General features: G+C 45.8%; 1 protein-coding gene across 1 annotated transcript in view; it reads right to left on the bottom strand.

Annotated features, from left to right (window-relative positions):
* The window catches only part of LOC119456189 (F-box/LRR-repeat protein 7-like), a 35500-nt gene extending 26562 nt beyond the window's left edge, over positions 1-8938 (bottom strand). The window contains 1 exon segment of the mRNA XM_049669595.1: positions 8725-8938. The gene's annotated coding sequence lies outside the window, so the exon portion shown is untranslated.
* Between the last annotated feature and the right edge of the window lie 15546 nt (positions 8939-24484).

Genomic DNA, 24484 nt, shown 5'->3' with positions numbered 1-24484 from the left:
ATTTCACGTGCACAGGTGGCTGCAGACAGCTACATTGATTACCCTTTTCTTAATGAGCGCATCTCCCAGAAACACACTGGATGCGCAGTCAGCTTGGCTGTAAAACGACAAGAAAACCAAGTAGACGCACCCTCATGTTCTGCTCAACTGGCTTCAGAGCTGAATACAAGCAGCATTCTATGTTCCGCTGCCATGGGCATTGTGCGGACATGCACTAGCGCTTCCACTGGCCGTCTGGGTGCAAATTGTTAGGATACACCAGTCTAAGTGAAGCAGACCACAAATGCTCTGCTAAAAATGTCTACTGACTCTGGGCTGCAAAGGCTGTGCCTCTTTCTTTGTGTGTGCTTTAATGGACCATAAAACATCTGGAACTGTCGAATCAGCCAAGCAATAAACATCCCACAGCCACCTCGGGGAATTATGTTTGATCTTGTCGCAAGCCATTTTGGGGACGAAACTTTGGTCTTAGATAATAAGAAGGTGTATGCACAGCAGTTGTAACAGAGAGAACATGGAAAACTTGATGTGCACAGTAGCCTCAAGGGTTGCAGTGCACACATTGCTGCGGCCTACTGACCTATAAATTTCAAGCTTATGCTCAAACTGCTGGGATACACAGTTTTCTACGGCTTCTGAGTGACGAAAACTTTTGCTGTCACATGTAGTACATCGGCTGAGACACATGGAGACAAAGTAAGCAAAAATAAAAGCATGAGTCAAACAGCAGATAAGTGAATAAGATGTATCAAAATAATTTCATTATTTTGATATATCGAGAAAAAAAAAACGATCTGCGAATATTGAACCAAATGCAGAACATTTTACCATTTCCAAACAAAATCAAGATATGAATTATCCAGAGTCTTCTGTAAAAAAAAAAAAGCGGCTTATGTACATTGATAATGTGTGTAGTGCCATTTGCAATGGAACATGTAGACAATTAAGAAGCTTATAAATAAGAAAAAATTCTTTTAGTTATCTAAAGCACCGTGAAAATGGCAGTACTGAAACAAGGAAACAGCATGTCCCCTCACTGCGGTGTGCCTCATAATCAGATCATGGCTTTGGCACGCAAAACCCCAGAATATTTTTTTATTATTATTATTTTTTTTTTTACCGTGAGACCAAATAATAAGTCAAGGCAACAAATTCGTATAAAGGACACCTAAAAGTGGGCAACTGTTACTGAACGAGTGTTACTGAAGTTGTTTTGCCATGTGTGTTCACCCACGAAAAGGTGCCTGCCTCTATGGAGCAGAGAAATTCGGAACAGTCCTCCAATTTAATTTTTTGTTTCTCCTTCCAGACTCCAATATATGCTGTTATTCCTTTAATTCAAAAGAAACAAACATTTGGCCATTTCAAACAATTACTTCTCAAACCGAATCAAATAACAGAGACTATTAGAGTCCATGTTCAAATTTTTGAACATTCGCACACCCCCAGCAAATAGTGATGCGACTTGAAGGCCAGTGATTGCTGCCAGATTGGTGTTGACTGCGATACAAAAGGAAACTAATTGAGGCAGCGCAACAGGACAATGACAACAAAGAAAATGGATGCACACTACATGTCCCGTCTGTTTCCTTCTTTGTCCTCGTCCTGTCACACTGCTTAAATCAGCCATGGACACAGTACGTTTCAAGCTGTTGCAACCATATCCTCGCCACACAAATGCTTATGCATGGAACCTAGCAAACAAACACAGGCGCCGTCATCAGAAAAGATTGAAACATGCCAGCTATGCAGACCCACTCACATTATCATACTCTGGGACAAAAGCACCCATCAGCCCTTGTCTGCATGAGTGATCAACAAACATGCATGGGCTAGAGCAGAGCAGAGGTTCCCAAACTAGGTTCGATGGAACCCAGGGGTTCTATGAATGGAATTTTAGGGATCTGCAAAAGGTCAAAACGAATGCAGCCAAAACGAATGCAATTCAATCCCCCTTAAATGGATTTTTACATGAAAGTTTGAATTTAACAATTAAAACCACCAGATCCGCACTCCAGTAGTCTTGGCAAGAAAGAATGATTAATCGCAACAACCAATCTGAGGCCGTGGATGAGCACATTGGTGGTATAAAGAAGAGGGGTGCAGGGGTTTCACGGAACTCTGAGAATGCAGGTGGGGTCCCACAAGGCCAGAAAGTTTGGAAACACCTGGGCTACACAATGCTTCTGCTTTTACCTCTCAATTATTTTATTTTATTTATTTATTTATTTATTTATTTATACAATACTGCAGGCCTTGGCGTGGCCCAAGCAGGAGCGGCATACAATGATAAAAAGAGATAATACCAATACCAGACGTAAATTAAGAGTGCGCAGAATACCAATCCAATCCATCAGCTGCGAGTACAAAGCACGGAAAAGAACACTTGCTCGTGTAATGAATAAATTTCCAAAACAAATAAAGAACATGTTTATAAATGAATCAATACAATTTAAGCGAAGTAAAAGAACAATAACGCAAGGATCAACTTCAGCAATCAATTCACAAGAGAGCAACATGTCAATAATTGAGATTGTCAAGGGAATCAATACTGGTTAGTAGCGACTGAGGTAAATTGTTCCAATCCGTAATAGTGCGTGGGAAAAAAGAATACTTAAAGACGTTAGTTCTGGCATTATAGGGAGTTAAAGAGTCAGCGTGGCGATGCCGTGTTCGGCGTGCAACCATTGGCATTACATAAGGCTCTGGGGTGAGGGAAAGGAGGTTATTTTTAAGAAGAAAAAGAAATTTTAACCGCTGGATTTTTCTTCTCATTTCCAGTGTTTGGATACCATGTTCTTTAATTAGTGCTGTCGGGGAATCAGTCATGCGGTACTTTGAGAAAATAAATCTGATTGCTTTACGCTGAATTCTTTCTAGTGCATCAATGTTAGTTTTGGTGTAAGGGTCCCATACTATGCATGCATACTCAAGTTTTGGTCTTATTAGTGATGTGTAGGCTAAAAGTTTAGTTTCAACGGGAGCTAGCTTTAATTTATGACGTAGCAGACAAAGTTTACGAAAGGCTGAGTCACATACGTTAGTAATGTGAGTATTCCAGTTTAGGCAATTTGTTATTGTGACGCCAAGATATTTATATTCCCTCACCTCGGTTAGCGGTACAGATCCTAGGGCATAAGGAAAAGATAGGCTATTTAATTTTTTAGTTATTTTCATGTACACTGACTTGTTAGCATTTAGTTCCATATTCCAGCGACTGCACCAACAAAGAAGATTTTGAAGGTTATTGTTCAGGGTTATCTGATCACCTCGGCTGGTTACTTCACGAAACAGCACACAATCATCAGCGAATAATTTTATTTGAACGGGTTCAGTGATTACGCTGGTAATATCATTAATATATATTAAAAACAATAAAGGCCCTAGAACGCTACCCTGAGGGACACCTGAGGTAACTGGCAGTTCACGGGAATTCTAAGTGTCAATGCTTACAAACTGTTGTCTGTTCCTTAGGTACGCTGAAACCCAATTAATAATGAAACAAGGAAGGTTAATTAATCGAAGTTTTTCAATCAATTTTGAGTGCGCAACAAGGTCAAATGCTTTCCTGAAGTCTAAAAATATTACATCTACCTGGCCGGATTTGTGTAAAATACTCGCAAAAGAATGGATAACCGATGTTAATTGGGTGACAGTGGAAAAACCCTTTCGAAAACCATGCTGCAAAGGTGAAAGAACGTTGTTATCATTTAGGAATTTAGTAATGAAGTTAGCTATGATGTGTTCTAGCATCTTACAGCACGATGACGTTAGCGATATTGGGCGATAGTTACTTATCAGTGTTAGGTCACCCTTCTTCGGTACTGGCACTACACGTGCAGTTCGCCAGTCAGTAGGAAGGGTTGCTGTGGATAATGAAGCACGAAAAATAATACCAAGAAACAGCGATATCATTTCTGCCTATCGACGCAGAAAAACGTTCGGTATGTTGTCGGGACCAGGGGTAGATTTGGTTTTCAAGTTAAGGAGCATGGAAACTATGCCAGGTACAGATACAAGCTCCGGGTTCGCACCGGACAATGAAGAAGAAGGAAGCGCAGGGTCATTTGTATTGGTAAAGACACTGTGGAAGTATGCGTTGAAATTTTCCGCAATACTTTGCTTTTCGACGATAAGAATGCCACCATCAACTATTTGCTCCACTGGTTTGTTTGTTTTTACTGAGAAATGCCCAAAATTTTTGTGGCGCTGTGCGAATAAAATTGGGTAAGATATGATTAAAGTACCGCCGTTTCGCATGCCCAATAGACGAGCTCAACGTAGCTTGCGCGTTTTGGATTTTTGTTCTAGGGGCGTTCTTTCGTCTCCAGCGTTTTATTTTTCTTTTCAAGTGAATGACTTCTCGCGTCACCCAAGGATTAACTTTCGCCGTTTTCTTTGTTTTGCTTGGTACGTAATTTTGAATAAAGTATGTGCAAAGTTCCTTGAACCGGTCCCAAAGTTCTGTAACGTTGCTTCCTTGAAAGCTGCTAAGGTGAACATCTAGATAATCTAAAAAAGTTTCGTCCTGGGCACGCGAAAAGTCCTTCACTAAAACACTTTTCGTTTTACTCGGATCGCATTTTTCCAAACTGCATGAAAAGCACACCATTTCATGGTCAAATATGCCGTGTTCTACCGACACTGAAAATGTTTCGATTGTTCTACTGGCAAACACAAGATCAAGTACTGATGACGAGGAACTATGCACGCGCGTGGGTAAATTTACAACTTGTGGTAAATTGTGGCATAGGATTATGTCACGCATATAGCTGACATGGGGAGCAAGTTCTACACTGGAAGAAATACGTTCCCAATTAACTCCTGGAAGATTAAAGTCTCCTATTAAAAAAATTGTTTTGTGTACGAATGACGTGATATGCGCACACAAATCACTCAGAAATTGGGATGGTGAGCCGGGCGCTCGATATACTGCAAACAACAGGAAAGATTGTCCCCAGCAAGAAACCTTTATGCTAATAGTTTCTATATCGTCAGCCTGACGCAAAAGAGTGGCTGATATATTTTTTTTAAGCAGCACAGCCACCCCGCCTCCTCTGGTTGATCTATCGCGACGAAAAACATCATAACAAGGCGGGAACACGTCTTCATCATTGATTCCGCTGTGTAGCCAGGTTTCGGTTAGAATAACTATGTGCGGACTATAGCTCATGATAACAGCCTCGAGTTGATCAGATTTGTTGACAATGCTACGGGCATTGATATTTATTATTCGTAGTTCTTTATTACCGAGGGTTTGAAGTCAGTGTTTCTTAGAATTGTTGTACTTTCCAATTTTTACTCTAGTGTTTTCCGTGTCATTCCAAATAAAAAGGTTGGCATCTATACGAAGTTTCTCGTTGATTAAAGCGACTTTCCTTTTTTGTTGTCTTTTTGTTGGCAATCACTGCAGCTTCATCTCAATCATGCAGGGTACTCAATGCTGCAGTAAATGAAATGCGACTATTTGCCACTGAACACTGGTGTTAGTGGGTTTTATAGCAAAAAAAAGGTTTTAAAGTGTGTGTGTGTGAGAGAGAGAGCTTTGGGTTAGTACACTGCAACTGAGTCATCCCTTGTACAAGAAGATTCTGAGATACATTTGAATGACACAGCGACCTCAGCTTTTATTCCAACACCTCGAGAAAAATAACTAGACAACTTAAGTTATAGTACTGTGACTAACTTAGCTGTCATTGATAAGTAAATGAGGCCATACCATAGTATAAACATGCAGGTGAAGTCCAGCCTAATGAAATCTGGTTAAGCTTGGGGATGTTTGAATAGTGAAGCGGTTCGTTATCACCATCAGTAACATGAATAGTGGAGGCGAAAGTAAAAGCACTGACCTAAGAACTTGCTTTCTCTTTCTGGTCGTAAAACTTATTTAAAAAAAGTGTATTTTCTAAACTTTATCATAGCCAGCAACATGCTGGCCATCGGTCAGAGCAGATAATCAGACATAGCTGCATTATGTTTTGTACTGCAGTATCATAAAATACAGCGAATGAAACTTCAAACAGCACAGATCTTTATACCTGAAACTACTACAGCATTTATTGCGGCTATTTCAATTCATTTGGAACTTACAGTAACTGCTGCATTAGAGCCATGTAAAAGGAATTTTTCCCACACTTCAGTAACTGTGGCTTCTAAAGAACAAGACATGCTGCAATATGTTTGGTCATTATAAATAGCAAATTAATAACCTTCACATTTAGCGCACTTCTAGTCGTTATCAATCTAAAGCACTCAACTTTGTATGCTGCCTTCTATAACACTACAGTAGGGAAAGCTTGTATGAACACGCACATGTCACCGCCCTGGTAGATGCCTTGTGAACCCTACATGATGGCACATTGCATTGCAGCAACTAGGCGGCATATTAAGCTACCTTATGAAATTTTCATGGCTAGGAAAAGGTCATCAAAAGACTTAAAGAAACTACAATCCACTCTGCTTGGTTCTCAGTGCCTGTGTAAAACAGAAACTGGCTTTGAATAGTAAATTGATGAGAAAAACTGTTCTATTTTTATTTGGCAGCATTAGTTCTACATGGGTCACCATTTATAGTTTCTTCCCCTTTTATTTATCAGTCCTCCACACATTCTTCTGCTTTTAATTAATTTTGTTAAGCTGACAGGAAGTGCTCGTAGAACAAACCAGCAACCGAAGCTGGTTTCTGTCACTGTTGCCAATGAAGAGAAAGGTGAGCACATTCAGCTGTACACCATATAAAATAAGCAGAGCGTAAAAGGTCAATGAATGAAAGAATTGACTGGGGCTAAAGCACTATGCAGAAGGTTGTTGAAGAAAACTTGCTGTCAATCGGAGAATGAGCCTAACTCCACGCTAAGTATGAAAACATGCAAGAAAGGAGATTGTCACTGCATGGAAAAGCACCAAGTCACCAAAAGTTATCACGTAAGAACTGTTCCTTCTGATCATACTGCAAACGTTGACACACTGTAGGCTGCAGTACAGTTCAAGAGCGGTGGAAATGTTTGCTTGCTCATAAGGAACCGTAACTACAATAAAACGAATAACTTATAGATAAGTCCAATGCAAGCATAGGAAGAGGTCTTTCTTTTCATTTTACGAGAAATTTGTCTATAGTTGGTGACAACCTAAGAATTACAAACAAGCTCCACTCACAAAAACGCAGTGCCCTTCACCTCCGAAAGAGAGCCAAGCCAATTGGGGTCCACTCACGATTATATACAAATCATATACACCCAAAAAGGTTTGCTTATTTCCTTGATGTCAACCGGTATTAGATGTCTAAAACCGTTTTTTTTTTCTTTCCCTCCATACATACCTGTCTTTGTGACACTATTTTCCTTGGTGTCTATGTTTGTTGGCTTCTTATGATATGATTAATAAAAATCCGGCCCCTCGGTTCCCTTTCTTCTCGTTAATTACATAACGAGGGTCTCGAATCCGGAATATTGATGCCATCAGGTAGCATATCTGGGTTTACTGACCGGTTGCCTTCACCCAAAAAGATCACGTACTGGTGACGCCTGCGGCAGAAAGGATGTTCCACATCCGCCGTCAAGGTTTGTGAGTGGTGGCACTGGCTGACATTCCCAGGGTTAGTTGCAGTAGTAAAACATAAATACCACAGAAAGTGGATGGGAAAACGGCGCCGCAGTAGCTCAATGGTAAGAGCATCGCACACATAATGCGAAGACGTGGGAGCGTTCCCCACCTGCGGCAAGTTGTTTTTCCTTCACTTTCATTTCCATTAATTTATCATTTCTTTATTTTCAATTAGTAAGTACACGTAATTTCCCCTATGTTGTCCTTGATGTCTATGTTGGCTTCTTATGATATTTTTAGGATGAAACTTGAATGTCTAGGGCAACTTTTATGGGTGATCCTGATATCACCCATAATTATTATTACCTTAGTTATTATTTCCGCTTGAAACAACGGGATTTGATTTTTTTCATTAGCCCAGCATTCACATTAGAAGAGTGAAGTCACTAAGCTGTGAGTGGACTCCTGCTGGCTCGGTTCTTTCAAAGGTGAAGGGCAGGTGCACAGCATTTTGACCGGTGGAGCTTGTTTGCAATTCTTAGGTTGTCGCCGACTGCAGTATGTTCAAATATCATTTGTCTCAGCAAAACAACTGCGAAGCGTGCTTTGGCAGCTGCAGCTTTCGGCGGTACACGGCTGCAATAAACAAAGCTAGTGAATATCATACTGCGTCACTAACGAGGTTAGAAAAACTGTATATATCAGCACTTAGCCACGACGGTGTCCCCAAACGCCCAGCGGAACTCGTACTCCCATTCAATTTGGAAGCTCGTGCAACGTAACACAGTGCAACAAGCACGTTCAACAATGCCTTGTGGCAATAATAACAAGAACCACTGAGCATATGTATTTAGAAAATAAAAACTCGTACAGGTTACTTCGCATTGCAAACAAGATTGGGTTTTGTGCTACACGAACACGAAAATATTCTGGCCTGCAGCTGTAAAGACCGCGACCGAGTTTTTGTTGCATCAGATCTGCAACGTATCAATTAGAAGACATGGTAACGTTTATCGCAAAAGTCCCACGACTATATGTGTGAGTGTGCAAAAACGTCAAACAGACGATTCGGGAGGCGAAAGCACGAACGGCCAGCCAGAAACAGGTAATGCTCCCTCGGATTTGCACTGGTGTCACAGTTTGACAGCTCGCTCGAGACACCGCACAACATAGGGCACTTACCGAGTTGGGTAAAACTTGCTTTTCACTTAAACACAAAATACACGTTGTATCCAAGACTCGGGCAACGATCTTTCGCTGAACACCACACAAATGTCAACGTCAAGAGCACGGACCACTTCCAAAGCGACAGGTTATTAGGCCTAGACCTTCCCCTTCTCCTCCTTGGCAGGTTCCCCGAAGAATGCGAGACATTTCTCGGCCAATGCTCGGCAAGCGGTGGCAGCAGCCCGACAAGAATAAACCGTACGGGCTTTCCGCTCACCAAATGTAAAAGCTTACTCACCCCAGACAATGAGCGGTTCCGAAGTAACTTGTTGCTCACATCCCAAAGAGCGCTCACGATTCACATACACACACAGAAACGCACCCACAGCCCCACACAGCCACAACAAACTTCAGATGCAAAACATTCCGCTGGCGCACCGGCGCAGCGGTGGCGCCCTCTCTACCCTCCCCTACCCTGAAGTTGAGGAGCACACCGCTCAGCAGGATGGCAGTCATATCATCTCCACATTGCTGCTTCAGTGAAAGACGTATCATAAAGAACAACGAGAACGAAACACATAAGCTATTATCGTAAGTATAGAGAGAACGCAACTACATAACTACAATGTAATACACGCATAAACAAACAGTTTTCATTTCGCATACGTTGGAAGATGTTTCTTGCTTGCATCTGGTTTTCTCTGCTTGTGTTATGAATTACGCACGTGTACACACACAAAACGCATGCACGTGGAGCTCTGGCAAAAGTGCAGCAACATTTGTCAGCGTATTTCAATCCAACGGTACATTGGTGAGCGGAAGCACGCTGCTTAAGCACTGCTGCTCCTCGCAAGGTTGCTAGCGATGAAGCCTCCTCTCACCCTCGCCTCCTTCCCCCACGCGCAAGAGCGAGCGGCCTGCATTTCGGCACTACCGGTTTCAGGCATGCCCCCAAGCGCCGTACGCGTACTCCGGCATCTTTTCCTTAACGGAGAAATTATTAAGGAACACTCCACGAGATCGGAATGTAGGCACTAAAAACAGGACCAATCGCACTGCCATCTCGCAAAGAGAACCGTGATCTCGTTGCCATCTCGCAAGCTGTCGCGCTGCATCGCAGCGACAGCAGCGATGCGTCTCTCGTGTCGTCTGCTTCGTCCAGCAGCAGACGACTTCCGCTAAGTGACGCGCGCGTGTGCGCGCTAGCGTCTGTCCGGCGCCGCGTTGACGCCGCGCCTGTTTCTGCGCCGGTTCAGTCACCGAAGAACGAGGTTGCCACAGCCTTGACTCCAATTTTCTATGATTCTTTTTTTTTTTTTTTTTTTTTTGCCTACAACCTCTCGCAGAGTCGTGCTTCGGGGCAGCGCCGACCGCGTTCGACGCGCGATCTCATCAACATCAGAAAGGGGACGAAGAAAAGGGGAAGGGACTTGTCGGACGCGTGCGAAATGGCACTGTAAATCAGTCCACAGGCAGCCAGCTGATGAGGAGAAAACCGCTACAAACATAGCAGCTATGGCACGCAGCCATCAGCGTAGATGTCACCATCGGCGTCACACTTCGCGCAGAGCGGACGTAAGAACTTGAGTACCACCATGGTACCACCAAAGCTGCCGGCGTGTGACGTTCGAAAAGCTAGAGGGAGGAACAAAAGTTGGTAAGGGTAAGGTAAGGGGAACTGAGGTAAGGGGGGGAAAAAGAAACAACAAACAAAACAGACAGAGCTGCAGACAAAAGGGACGGAGCACGCTCAGGTTAACCTCAGCCACAACCCTACTCCACCCCCACCCCCACATGGCTGAGCGACGCACACCGGCACACACGCACGGCCCGGGATGCGCTCGCGCACGCATAAATCAGCGCGCGCGCGCGCACTTTTAAAAGGGCACGAACGTACACTACGGCGCGACCGCGGTTTGTACGCGCGCTGTGGCAGCGCGGCGCAACTCGCATTCCGCCCACCTCGCTGATTACCTTGGGGTGAGGCGCGGCGGCAAATTGCAGCGGCCCGTGCAGGCGGACTAGCATTTATCTTGGGACGGAGAGGTTCGGAGAGGGATAAGCGGGGCTCAAGTGAGCCGGCTGTATAGCTCTAAGAGCGGCGAAGCAGCCGTAGCGGCGATGACGCAAGGCCACGTCTCAGTGCGAACTCTATGGGATATGCCGGCATGCCGACCGGCTTGCCGGCCAGAGAAGCGCACCACTCCGGAAGTCCTGCCCCCCCCCCCCCCCCCCCCTCCCCTCGCAACTCGTGGTATATACTCGGCCGGCGAAAACATCCTCAGTGCGGTCGTTACGGTATAATGCCGAATACCACCGCATAGAGGCCAACAGAGCCGCGTGTACGTCACCCTCCCTTTAATGGCAACGCGTATAGCACCATATCAAACCAGTCAGCGGATACTTCGTCCCGACGACGTCCGTGCCCGCAGCGCGCTCTATAAAAGGTCGCGGGTCTTGTCAGGCGCCTCCATCACTCCCGTGGAGATCTCAGATTTGTCTGATGTTCTAATTACGAAAGTCCGGCACAAGCGCTTATTCGGCAAATGAGGCACTGCTTTCGATTATAAGCACATAAAGCAACATTACAAAATCCTAGAATTAGCATTAAAAAAGGGAGGGGGAATATATAAAGAAAAATTTAAATTAAAGAAATTTTGAGCAGTTAAGTAATTACTGCAGCTCACCATGACCCCTAATTTAACGTTGCCACTTGACACATATACATGCATAAGTACGGTGTCCTCCGCACCGGCGTCCGAAGTGCAGCCCCTGCTGCCCCTTCCCTCAGTATATTCCATCCCTTTTGCCTGCTTTCTCTCTCTCTCTCACTCCATGCTATAATGACATGCACGCCTAGCTGAAAGCAAGCTAATATACGGAATTCGGTCGAGAGCAAGGGCACCCTACGTAAATTACTCTTGCGCTGTACTATCCGGACGAAGGACAAGACAAGAAGGCGACACGCGCCTCTTGACCATCATTCGTTTAAACGTTCGCCATGATCCCGCACTAGCCCACCAAGAAGCCATAATGCTGTACTAAACTGTGGAATGTGGTGGCGTGAAGGAGCATGTTCGCATGAGTGTGAACGTGCGCGCGTCATCAAAGCGTGTATTAGTCACAGTCTCCGATGTCCTCGACATCGCCAGCGTCACTTTTTTTTTTTTTTTTCCTTGCTTGGGCGATCGAGACCGAAGGAGCAATGAAATGTTCGATGCTCCTTTGACCGGGCCCTTCTGCAAACGCTCTATAGAGAAGTCTGGGGTTTTACGTGCCAAAACCACGATTTGATTATGAGGCACGCCGTAGTGAGGGACTCCGGATTAATTTTGACCACCTGCGGTTCTTCAACGTGCACCCAACGCATGGTACACGGGCGCTCTTGCATTTCATCCCCATCGAAATGCGGCCGCCGCGGCCAGGATTCGACCCCGCGCCCTCGGGCTTACGCAACGCCCTTTTAGCCACTACTCCACCCCGGCGGGTCTGCAAACGCTCTAGCCGCGTACTCAGTTAAAGGGACACTACAGAGAAACACTAAGTCCATTTAGACTGATAACGTATTCTTCCGAAGCTCTAATTTCGTTAATATTGGGGAAGGGGGCTGATCACTGGAAGAAAAGGCCAAACTTGCTATTTTTTTTTTTTCGAATTTCGCGTCGAAGCCACAGCCTCCTCTTCGATTTCTCGTCCCGCACTGTCCTATCCAGGACTATCCGAGAAATTGCATACGTTACGCTCATTGGCTGAAAAGGCACCGCCTCGGCCAGTCCGGGACTGTATAAGGGACGGATAATCGAAGAGGCACATCGTCGTCACGATGACGTGGCGTCACAGATATCAAAAGTATATTTCCTCGTATTTGGAGTCGTCGTGCATGTCGCAGTTAAAAAATTATCAGTTCAGTCTTCGGTCTCTTTCAGAATAAAAAAAAAAAAAGTCCATCTTCACCGATAAACAGTAACAGGCCCGAGCAGACGCCGTGAAAATTCATGACGTTATGGCGGGATGGTGCGGGAATCTCAAGGTGGCGGCGCCACCGTCTAACGGTACGGGCGGCTTTATTATTATTACTTTTTTGCACTGTAGAAACTTGTTTACTAATACAGCTAAACGTAATTTCCATTTCAGTGTCCCTTTAGTGTTATATGCACCGCGACGTGCAAAATCGGCTCGCGCGAAGCGAATTACATGTGCTTTCGGCGGCGGCCGCTCGGAACGACCAACAACAGCGCGTGCCTTCGTCTCGCTCCACCGCGACCGGAAGGAAAAGGGGCCGCCGGAGGAGAGACTCCCACTCCACTACTCGACGCGGCCGATCGCCGAAGATCGGGGCCGATGTGGTCACGAAACGCGATTAGCCGCTGGCTCGCTCGCTCGAGCGCGATTGAAAGCTCATGCCGCCGTGCCGGCATGAAGTTGAATAGCCCATAGTGGAATGGGCAAGCAACATTCTAAGCGGACCGGAGTTCTTTATTTGTGTTTCGGGATTTTCATCGCGGACACGTATAACATGCACGCAGGGTTTGTTTGTTTCATTTTATAATACCTTACACGTATCGCGGAGGGAGCATAGAGTGAGGAGGTTCACAATACTATATATACGTATCGGTGCATCAACACAATACAGCACACACTGAACAAGACAAAACAAACGAAAAAGAAAAGAAAAGAAACGCCCAAGCGTCATTGCATTATACCATTAAATAATAAAGTGCCCTAAACAATCGGCACGTGTAACAAAGGCAGGACGAACGGACATCGTTATACAATTTAAGCGAGGCTTTATAGGCTCACAAGTTTCGGTGGTGGTGGTGGTGGTGTCACGCTGAAAAGTGGGCCGATCCTGGTGATAGCGCAGAAAGGGTCCAAGCTCAATGGCACATACCCCTGTGGGCTCGGGGACCTGTAACGCGCCCTTGAACTACCCTTACCACACGTGGGACCCAAAGAGACAAAATCATCAGCCTTTCCCATGTCGAGAAAATGAGCGTAAGCGTAGCTTGTCGTCCGATTCTAGCGTGAGAGGTTCCGAAGCCCAGGCGAAACGTCAGCGAAGAGCCGCGGACCCCGAGTTGCGGGAGCGCGATGTTGAGGCCAAACGTCAGCGAAGAGCCGCTGACCCCGAGTTCAGAGCAAACGAAGCGGAACGCCTGCGACAGTGTCGTCTTGCCACAAGCTTCTCTTACCCCCATTTTATCGACAGGGGAAGGGCTCTGAATTTTCAGGAAAGCACGCACTGCTGCAACTTCACACGAAAGGCTGCCAGACAGGGTACTGAAACTTCCGTTTTTAGCGTTTTGTGTGTCTGCGCTTTGTATTGCGTTTTACATTCCGGTTCGCTTTAGTAAGTTTAACCTAAAGTCCACGGTATTCACAGCTATAGTACATACAAGTACGCATGAGAATATACGCATGCGAATATATTTGGATATATATTACGAACTTGCGAACTTATCGATCTGCTCTCCAAGTTGGAAAGTCAGTAAATTCAATCGACATTAGCATGTTATTACAGTTTCTTAAAAACGTTAAGCTTTACTATAGTTCCTTAAGGACACCTTAAAACGCTGCCCGCATATGACTCACCCGCTGGCACTGTTCCCTGCAGACTATAACGCTTTCGAGCACTCAAGTGCTATTTGTGTCTTCTTCTTGCGTATCGTCTTTAGAGATGTCTCATCGTGTTATCGCAACAACTCGCCCAGCTCTTCTTACTTTTGTTAACATAATTTTCAGCCAAGGCTGTACTACACCCACGTGCTTTTAACTTCGCGTGTATATCGACCATAATGTTCCCCCATTCACCAAATTTGACTTCGGTAGCTCACAGTTCTCCTAGGCCGACGGGCCAATTCTACTCTGTAATTGAATGACACAATTCGAACTTTGCCTGCACATCCCACATAATATTCCCCCTATATCCAGAGAATATAAACAAGGTGACTCGATTATTCATCGACGTCACCACAGGCGCCTTACGTATATACCTCCTGAAAACAGTGAGATAACGATGGTTCAGTGATGATTTGTAAAGCTCTTTATTAATTTAAAGACGTTAACGTTTCGCCACACACGGCACACAACCACGCTCCCAATTTTCACCAAATATAAACCTGCTGGGACGTGTAGCCCTTTCGGGACACTGGGAGACACAGCGGATAACAGCCGTATAACGCATTCGAGCACTTGACGAAGGCATGAAGAGCTCGGAACGCAGAATCTTGCAGATGCGCTTGGCAGGTTCTTAACTGCACTTCACTTGCACACTACCATAACATTCCCCGCGCGAACAATAATATAACAAGCTTTAAGCCAATTGAAAAAATTTACAAGTAGATAATTAGAAAAAGCCTAAAAGGAACCTCAGATGTGGGCGACAGGCCTGGCAATGAGTAATCGAGGCGCTGAGAGGCATTGGCATTACCGGGGGGCTCTACCCCACTCCCTCCCTTCCGTAGTCCCAATGTTAAATTGAACACCATAGTGTCAAAACTGACCTGTAGTCACTCCCGAAATACTAATTTGTGTTCCCTACTAGGTGACATCCTAGTATCGCCGCAGTTATAACGAAAAGAGAAAGAGCTCTAGGTATACGACGCGCAGACCGAGGAATAAATAAATCGGGACACCCCGAAGAAAAGCTCATCCGATGAAATCTTAAGGTGCTTACATTTTAGTACGAAACGTGCACATTGAATGTGCTCGTTCCCTCTACGGCCTATCTTCAAACTCCATTCCGTAATCTTGTCGCAGAATTCGATGACACATACTCCAAGATTGCTCAATTTTCATCACGTCAAATTCTCGAAGGCATCTTGCAAGATCACCACGTTGCATTTCCCTATCACGCTGTAATTGCCGCTGGTATCTCACAGCAAGAGGAAGAAGCCGGTGCTAGGAAATCGTAGGGCCACTTACTTGCTAATGTTGTTGTTGTTGTTGTAGCCTATCACGCATGTGGCTCCTACCCACGGTGGGGGACGATGATGATGATGATGATGACCCTTTCTTTGGCGCATACCCACTCACGGGGATCGGCCAAGAGTCGGGCAGATTTTATATACGTGCTAAGAGAATAAATTTAGCAAATGTCTAATTTTGGTAAATATAATAAAGCGAATAAATTCTAATACAATTCAGTGGACAATAAATATATAAAAAGTAGGCATACTAGTACAAGAGGGAATAAGGTAATGATAAATGGATTAATATGATTAACAATGGAACCGGTTTGATTCAACAATGAATTTCTATATGGCGATGCATACATTCCTGTGTGAGTGTCCAAGCACAGAAGCTCGGGGGACTTGCTAATGAACTGCCTCGCCGGGGATCTGCACTCATCTTCGTTGTCATCGCAAAGCCTGATAACGGGGATGGGGGGTTGAGAGGTCAACCGCCTCCTAAAGATCCCATCTTTCCTACTTCATTGTGTTGACGCCAGGAGTAGCTTTCGCCTCAGTGCCAAATTATTATGAAACAGAATTTAAACGTTGTACACATACAAAGCAGACCAGCTCAGCAAACCAAGCGTCATTACTCAGCGGCTTTATGTCCGGTCTCTCTTCAAACGGTTTGTCATCGGAAATTCTGCGACAGACGTGGTCCACCAGGACCAATCATATCACGCTTTTGTTAAAGCAAGTTTATGACTGTTCGGACTCGTAATCGAAGTCTGGGCGCTGGTAGAAGCCGCGCCTAATCAGCACTTCGAGGACTCGTCGAGCCAAGTGGGTCAAGTTCAGAGCACCCCGTCAAAAATATCTTCAATTGAAGGGCGGCTCAGTTGTCAGTTCCGTCACACGTTTGGCAGGAGGCTGCAGGGATAACTTGGTCAGAATACGTTCTTGCCTACAAAAAAAAAAAAAAAAAACGAAAAAAAAGAAGAAAAGAGCGCAGCTTGCACTAGTGGTGCAAGGCTGGAGCAAACAGCGGAGCTTGTGATTGACCAAGCTACAGCCAGGGTACCTATCCCGACGACGCTGGATACCTATACGCATACTCTCGCGCTCTCGTTCTCGAAACTTGGGATCTTCGACTCGACGACGCCTCTTCTCGGCTGCAGCTTCGGCACGGTATTCTGGATCGGCTCGCCGCCGACGCGCATATTCTCGCTTGGCCGCACGAGGCGCTTCAAGACGCGGCCTGGCGAAGCATTGACATGTCTAGGCGAAGCGAGGCACATGTGGTTGCTAGGCGACGCGAAGTGACGTCATGGCTAGACAGAGCAGGTGCGCGGTCGTAGCAGCTCAGCGCGGCGGTGCGGAGCGGCGGCGAAGCGAGGCGCAGCTGTGTCAAGTGGTTGCTAGGCAACGCGCGGTGACGTCATTGCCAGGCGCAGTTTCTAGTCTACGCTATACGGGCCAACCTCCGGCTTTTAACAGCGGAAAGGAGAAGAAGGGAAGTAAGGCATTTCCACTGGTACTTGGCTCATCTCCCACTCCGGTACTCCTCATGTTTGAGACACATAATCATCTGTTTGCAGTCAAAGGATACGAGTATAGCAACAAGAGGAGTGCGCTGTGCCGGGACGTTGTCATCGTTGACGCGTTTGAACATTCAGAACGGAAACAGCGCAAATAAAGGGATAAGGGAGAAAGCGCTGTATCCGTTCTAAATAGCCCTGCCTCATAATCGGATCGTGGTTTCGGCACGTAACCCCCCCCCCCCCCCCCCTATCAACGAGCCGAACAGCAAACTCGCTGGAACATCTACCGGGGGTGTGGGGATCAGCAAGTACCGTTTCCGTACCACTATTATAGGGAGCCGTATAAAATGCTATATATATATATATATATATATATAGGTCTCCATACTGATTTCTGATTGCATGCACAACGCATGCAGTGACGTCATCGTAGCCGCCACAATGTGACACAACTATAATTACACTCCTTACACTTATCTCCATGCAGCGGCATCGTGTGAAAATCCGCGACGTCACGCGAATGCAGGGCAGTATGCAGGGCAGTATGCGATCACGTCAGCGCGGTGCGCTTATCTCCATTAGCGTTGTGGAGGCCCAGACACGCGTCTGCAACTCACGTGATGTCACGCGGAAAAATAAGGAATAAAAAAATGTAAGAAGAGGGAAACAAGGAAAACAGCATTGAACAAGTACGGTACGCTGTTCATACTACATATATACTTAGGGAACACTGCAATGATGTTTGAAATGGCACAACAGGGCACCTTAGTACGCAATAAAAGAGTTGCAGTATCAGTATTTGTTGCTGGGCTATAAGTTGGTTCATGTTTGTTTAATTCTGGCGTAAAAGACGCGAAATGATATGAAGAAAACGTCGGGACAGGAAAGGTCGGATACGCTCTTTCCTGTCCTGTCGAGCCCTTTACACCATAACCAAGGGGTGTGGTCACGTATATAACGCACTATATCAGGATGCAAAGTAATAGCGAAAACAGTAATCAATCAACGCACGAGATAACAGAAGTAGCGGAGATCACCAGGCGTGGTGAAAAATGCGTCAGCGCTCGTTCGATTGAGCTATCTCAAAAGGAAAGATAAAATATGTGTATATGCAAGCAGGTACTGTAATGCAGCCCCCGCGCAAAGTTGGCATTAGGTCGCTTGACAGATAGGCTGGTTTCCATTTGTAAGTATCTGGCCGCGCATACAGCATACTTTGATATTTAAGCATGATGATAACATGACCACTGCACTTGCGCAGAAGTTATAACTAGAGGCCGGATCTATAGGCATTAAAAAAAGCGCGTTTTAGGCGCCAAAAATAGGCAGGCAAAACAACGTTTTAGGCCTCCAACGTCGTAAATATAGGCTCAATAATTTTTTACATGAATGCAAATAATTTCAAACGAAGACGTGCGCGGCCTATATCTAGGATAGAAAAACAAGAAATGTTATTGTCTATGATGGCACAAAGGCGCCAACAGTTGAACATAGCCGTGCAATTGTCCCATAAAACTGCTGGACTAATGACGATCAATTGGCTTCATTCAATAAGCACACTGCTCATATTCATGTTCAATGGCCACTGTACTCGAGCGTCGCATATAGTGAAACAGGCATGAAAAAGAATACCTGAAAGCTGGGAATACTGATGTAATAAACCGATACTTTATCTCTGCCTGACGCAATTAAATTAAGACGCAACAAAAACAGACGAATAACAAACGCAAGAGAGACTACGATTTATTAAGAAATTAGCATGTTCTTATACATGAGGACTGTTAGGTACAACTCTTCGCAATTTCCTCATATACAATGACATTATCCGAATTGTACAGGCCAGACGTCCCAACACTGCCAAATACACTTCCGCCCATTTGAAGTGCACATGTTTGATTAAATCTGTTTGGAGAGCACGCGAAACGTTGCCTAAGAATCACTGTGAAGATTGTGGAAACTATAGCAAACTACCACCATCTCCAGATTTTTGGATTCAAAATTGTGTCTCTTGTCACTGAGAATGATCTCGTACGCTGAGGAGGAACGCCCGACGGCGGTGAACACCTTAAAAACTAAATTACAAACAAAACAAAAGCCGCGTGCACATCACATTTTTCTTTCTTCTTTTACTCTTCACTCTCCTTTCCCCTGACGGCTCTCGGCGGTTTGGCATTCGCCAACCGCTCGCGCAATGTCAGCGCCAACGTTTATAGATACGTATCTATAAACGTTGGTCAGCGCGGCGGCGTATGCTGGCCGGCGCGTCCCATTTCAATGCTGCTATAGCTGTTGTAGGACTAGGTTGAACCCCATAGAGGTCCGAACAGTCAATGTTGCCCGGTAACATGAATAACGGTCTCTAACTGCCCTCGAAAGCGAAACTTGAGGCTAAATAGTGTTCATATAGGCGCCGATATTGAAAATAGGCATTTATAGGCATTTATCGGCATTTATAAGCATTTATAAGCATTTATAGGCACTATAAAAACACTGTAAAAGCCCTTCTTAACCTCTAATTCATGCTTATATATCAAAGTGGGGCGATAGGAGCGCAAGGAACAAAAAAGGCATTTGCCTAAAATCCGGTCTCTAGTTATAACCACTTCACACATATCACATATTTTGTTGGAAGTCGCCCCTTTTCGTTCTGTATTCATTCTTTCGTCTCTCAATCCGTGTATGTCCTTGCGCGCTAGCTGGCTATGCTGAATCAAAAACTCGCCCAATCGTTCGCTCCCAAGACTCATTCCCCTGATTTCCGGGGTCGGTTAAGACAAGACTGCGGCATGCGCAGCGGCCCTGCCGGCGCCATATGATGATAGTATGCATGGTGATCGGCGCCCTCCCGCTGAATTTGGGTTTAAAGGCAACACTGGGGAGAATGCCAAGGATAATGAAATTGGTGAATTTTCCCCAAGAATTTCAGAGGGAAGTTGTGTGGGCATGGTGCGTCACTTCTATCCCCGCTCCCCATTGTGAATCTGTTTATTCTCACCTCCCTGCTTTGTGATCACAAGGGCTCAGCGGGTTTGTCATTGTACAAACACAACATGGTTCTTACCGCAGCTGTCGTTATATAACGACAACTGTGATAGTACAGCCCGATAAGGTCTAGTACTACCGGTTGCGTAGCGGCAGCGGTGACCTCCGAGCACAGGCGAAAGGTGCGCTGGTGGGATCTGGAGGCCGCGCTCAGGCACCGCCCAACTCTCGGAGGCCATGCATGATCACGCAAGCACGGTTCCGCCCACCGACGGTCGTACACTGTGCGTACACCCGCAGCGCTGTAAGGAATTCGGCACTAATCTTCGAAGCAAGAAATTAAAAACTCTTCGGATGTCGTTTCAGTGGTGATAGGAGATTCCGGTTAGATGTAAAATACCCAAACCAATGTTGGCAGACGGATCTCGCGGCGAAAGCAAATCGGGAGGAACGAGGAAGAGGCTATCGGAAGAGGATTACCAAAGCATCCGTCTGGAGGCAACAACAACAACAGCATCCGTCTCAATGGTGGACACTGAATGAACCAGGAAGAGACGCATGAAATGCATAGAAAAAAAGTGCATGCCGAGAACGCGGTAGGTGCAATTTTTTTAAATCTTAGCAATTGATTGCTTCTTCCAGACACTTTGTTCCTCTATCTGGCCTCGCCTGGGGCCTGCTCAATAATAATAGTGTTACGCAATAATAATAATGTTAATTAATAATAATAATAATAATAATAATAATAATAATAATAATAATAATAATAATAATAATAATAATAATAATAATAATAATAATAATAATAAAGAAAATGCGCCCGGTAGTAGGATTAAATCCAGGGTCTCTGAGCGCAACAGCCGGACGCGGTCTTTCTGCATCTGTCTCTCTCTCTCTCTTTCTTTCTGCTCACGCCAGCCTGATTGTTCTAAATGCTGCGTTTTTCTTTCTTCATTTCTTTAAATGTTTCGCAGAATAAATTTTAAATTTAAGGCTGCTTAAATGTTCGCTCTTCAAGCCGCCCAACTCTTGCCAATACCTCGCAGTGGGTATGTACCACAGCATCTGAGATCATCATCACAACATCTGCACCACATCAAGGTAGAAAGATCTGTGCACTTCTCGGGAGGATCTGTGCGCATCGCGGAGGTCACGGCACAGGCAGAGGAATATGACACGAAACTCGCAAAAGAAAATTGGTTCGCCAAGTGTGACGCACTTACGGGCACATTATACACACTAAATCAGCCTGGCACCTACTCAGGCATCTAATAGACCCGGAACAATCACGTGGAGCCGCCCGTCGAAATCTTCAGCGGGCAATCCATGCTAATGCAGGGGACACAGCTCAACTCTTCCGAGATCTAGAGGACAAATACATCAATACCTCCGTGAGCGCTGACGCCATTTCCGCATACAACGGAACCGCAAACCCGGAAATGGACCGTGACTTCACGACTGCAGAGATCAGAGTGGCAATTGACAGGATGCGTCGAGGAACGGCTCCAGGTCCAGACCAAATTACTACCACCCTTATGGCCAACTTAAGTGACGACATGCTCGAGCTCTTTACCGACCAAATTAATAAGTATTGGCAAGAAGGTATGCTTCCGCAGAATTGGAAATCGGCTGAAATTGTCTTTATTCCGAAACCCGGAAAGTCCATCAATATTGACAACCTTCGTGCCATCTCACTGACCTCATGTGCAGGGAAGGTCATGGAGAAAGCACTTCAAATCAGGATCACTGAATACATGGAAGCTAACGACCTCTTCCCACATACAATGTTTGGCTTTAGAGCGCATTTATCGGCACAAGACGTTCTATTCCAACTCAAGTACGACATAATCGATCGCCCCAGCGGAGCCACACAACAGGAGCGCGCCATTCTGGCGATTGACTTTCAGGGAGCCTTTGATAATGTCCGGCACTCAGCCATCCTGACCAACTTGGCTAGAATCGGAATCGGACAGCGTACATACGACTACGTGCGCGACTTCCTACACAACCGTCACGTGACCATACGAGCTGGCGGCGCCAAATCTGCCCCCATCACAATGGGGGACTCTGGCACACCGCAAGGGGCAGTAATTTCGTGCCCAGAGCACTCAACGAGATACCCGGAATCAAGCACGCTCTATACGCAGATGATATTACTATATGGACCAACACTGGCAGCATGGGACAGGTGGAAGAAGCACTCCAACGGGCAGCGGACACTGTAGAGCGCATCGGCCTCGCTTGCGGACTTCGATGCTCCTCTACTAAATCAGAATTAGCTCCTGGTATTTAGGAAGCGTGGCAACCAAATTCCGTTGAATATTCAACTCCACCAATCCCCGGTCAAGGAAGTGGACACTATCCGCGCCCTGGGAGCATACATTAATAATCAGGGCAACAACATCGCAGCAATTCAAAAACTCCGCACTACCTGCACCAATATCTCCCGAATGATATCCAGAATTGCCAATCGACACCGTGGCATTAAAGAAGCGGACATACTGCGTCTCGTACAGGCCTTTGTGATCAGTCGTATCACTTACAGCTTCCCGTACCTGCGCATTCTCAAAAAGGACGAACTCAAACTGGACCGTCCACTCCGCCTTACATATCGGAAAGCCCTCACTCTACCACCATGGGCCATGAATGACAGGCTCCTTGAAATGGGCATCTATAATACAGCGTCAGAGCTCTTCCAAGCTCATTACATGAACCAAGTCATTCGGCTCGCACGCACCAAAGCAGGTCGCACCACGCTAGAAGCACTGGGCATCAATCCACCCACTCAGGTCGCCAGCAAGCGATCACTACCACCAGAATGGCAGCAGGACATCATCACTCGCCCGTTGCCACGTAATATGCACCCCGTACACCACGAAAACAGGAGAGCTGCCAGAGCCAAAGCCTACGACAAGTATTCGGATCAAGCAGATGCCTTCTTTGTAGATGGCGCCGGAACCCTGCACAACCGCTCCACGGCAACCGTTGTACACAGGGGACAGGTGGTAGACTGCATCTCGGCCACCGGAATAGACATCACAGCCATGGAAGAGGCCGGTATAGCCTTAGCCATGCGTAATCCAAGAGCCACCTTTGTCCTCACGGATTCCCAGGCGGCGTATCGCAACTTCGCAAGAGGTCAAGTCGGCCACCTCGCACACTCAATACTGCAACAGGCTGCGGCCAATCGCCAAGTGCGTCAGTGGAAACAGCTGCTGTGGGTACCAGGGCACGCGGGAGTTCGAGGCAATGAGATTGCTCGATCATGCCTCCGCCCGAGAACTTTTACACCGGGACTCCGACGAATCCTCCAAAGCACAACTTCTCGCTGACCAGAACGATCCCCAGCCCCTTCTTTCATATTCTGAGATCCTACAGCACCTCCGGCTGAGTAGACGCACTTTACCCCCGCCTGATTCCAAATTAGATAAGGCAACGCAGGTAGCATGGAGACGCTTACAAACATTGTCCTTTCCAAATCCTTATGTATTATCAAAGATAGATTCTATGACATACAATCCGCAATGCAAATTCTGTTCCCAGACGGCCACGTTATACCACATGGTCTGGGCGTGCCAACAGAATCCTAAAATATCGGCCAAGCATAATCCGACGATAGTGGAGTGGGAGGCGACCCTGTCCAGTTGGGACCCAGAACAGCAACAGGCCCTGGCCAACCGAGCCCGGACGGCGGCAAAAGCCAATGGTCTTCCGGACTAGGAGGTCCGACCACAAAACGACTATTAATTTTCACTAATAAATGTTTCATTATCTCTCTCTCTATCTCGGGAAAGCCCTTCTGGTGCGAAAGTAGGGGAACAGCGCAAATTTGACGGAACAGAAGACGAAGAGGGAGTACCTTCGGGTATTCTCGCTTATTGAACCGTAAGTTCTACTTCAGATTCTGACGGGAGATAGGTGTGAAAATCAGACAAAAAAAAAAAAGTTATGCTTTAAAGTAAATGAAAACTATGTACTTCCAGCAGTAGTTGCAATTGAGTCCGGCGTTAAGATAACACAGAATGGTGGCTTGCTGGGCTAGTTGGTTCATTTCAACTTATGTAACAGCGCGAAAAAAACGCTGTTACATAAGTTAAGATACCACCATATATGACACACCTTCCAAGTCCAAAACTTGCTCTATATCACGCACAAACACTTTATCCTCTTCGTTTAATTACACCTACAATGCCAGCTAATCCCTTTTTAGCTACATTGCTTCTGTCTCAAAGGACATGTGTGGAATCCGATATTTAATTTGTCATTCATGAGAAGAGGATATAGTTGGTGCGATCGATGAGATCGAAGCGCGAATGTTTTTTGACTGCTACGTTTCTTTGTAATTATGCTGCTATCCGT

This window comes from Dermacentor silvarum, chromosome 6 (genome assembly GCF_013339745.2).
Source record: "Dermacentor silvarum isolate Dsil-2018 chromosome 6, BIME_Dsil_1.4, whole genome shotgun sequence".
Lineage (NCBI taxonomy): Eukaryota > Metazoa > Arthropoda > Arachnida > Ixodida > Ixodidae > Dermacentor > Dermacentor silvarum.
Note: the sequence above shows the minus strand (reverse complement) of the source record. Positions and strands in the feature narration are given on the sequence as shown.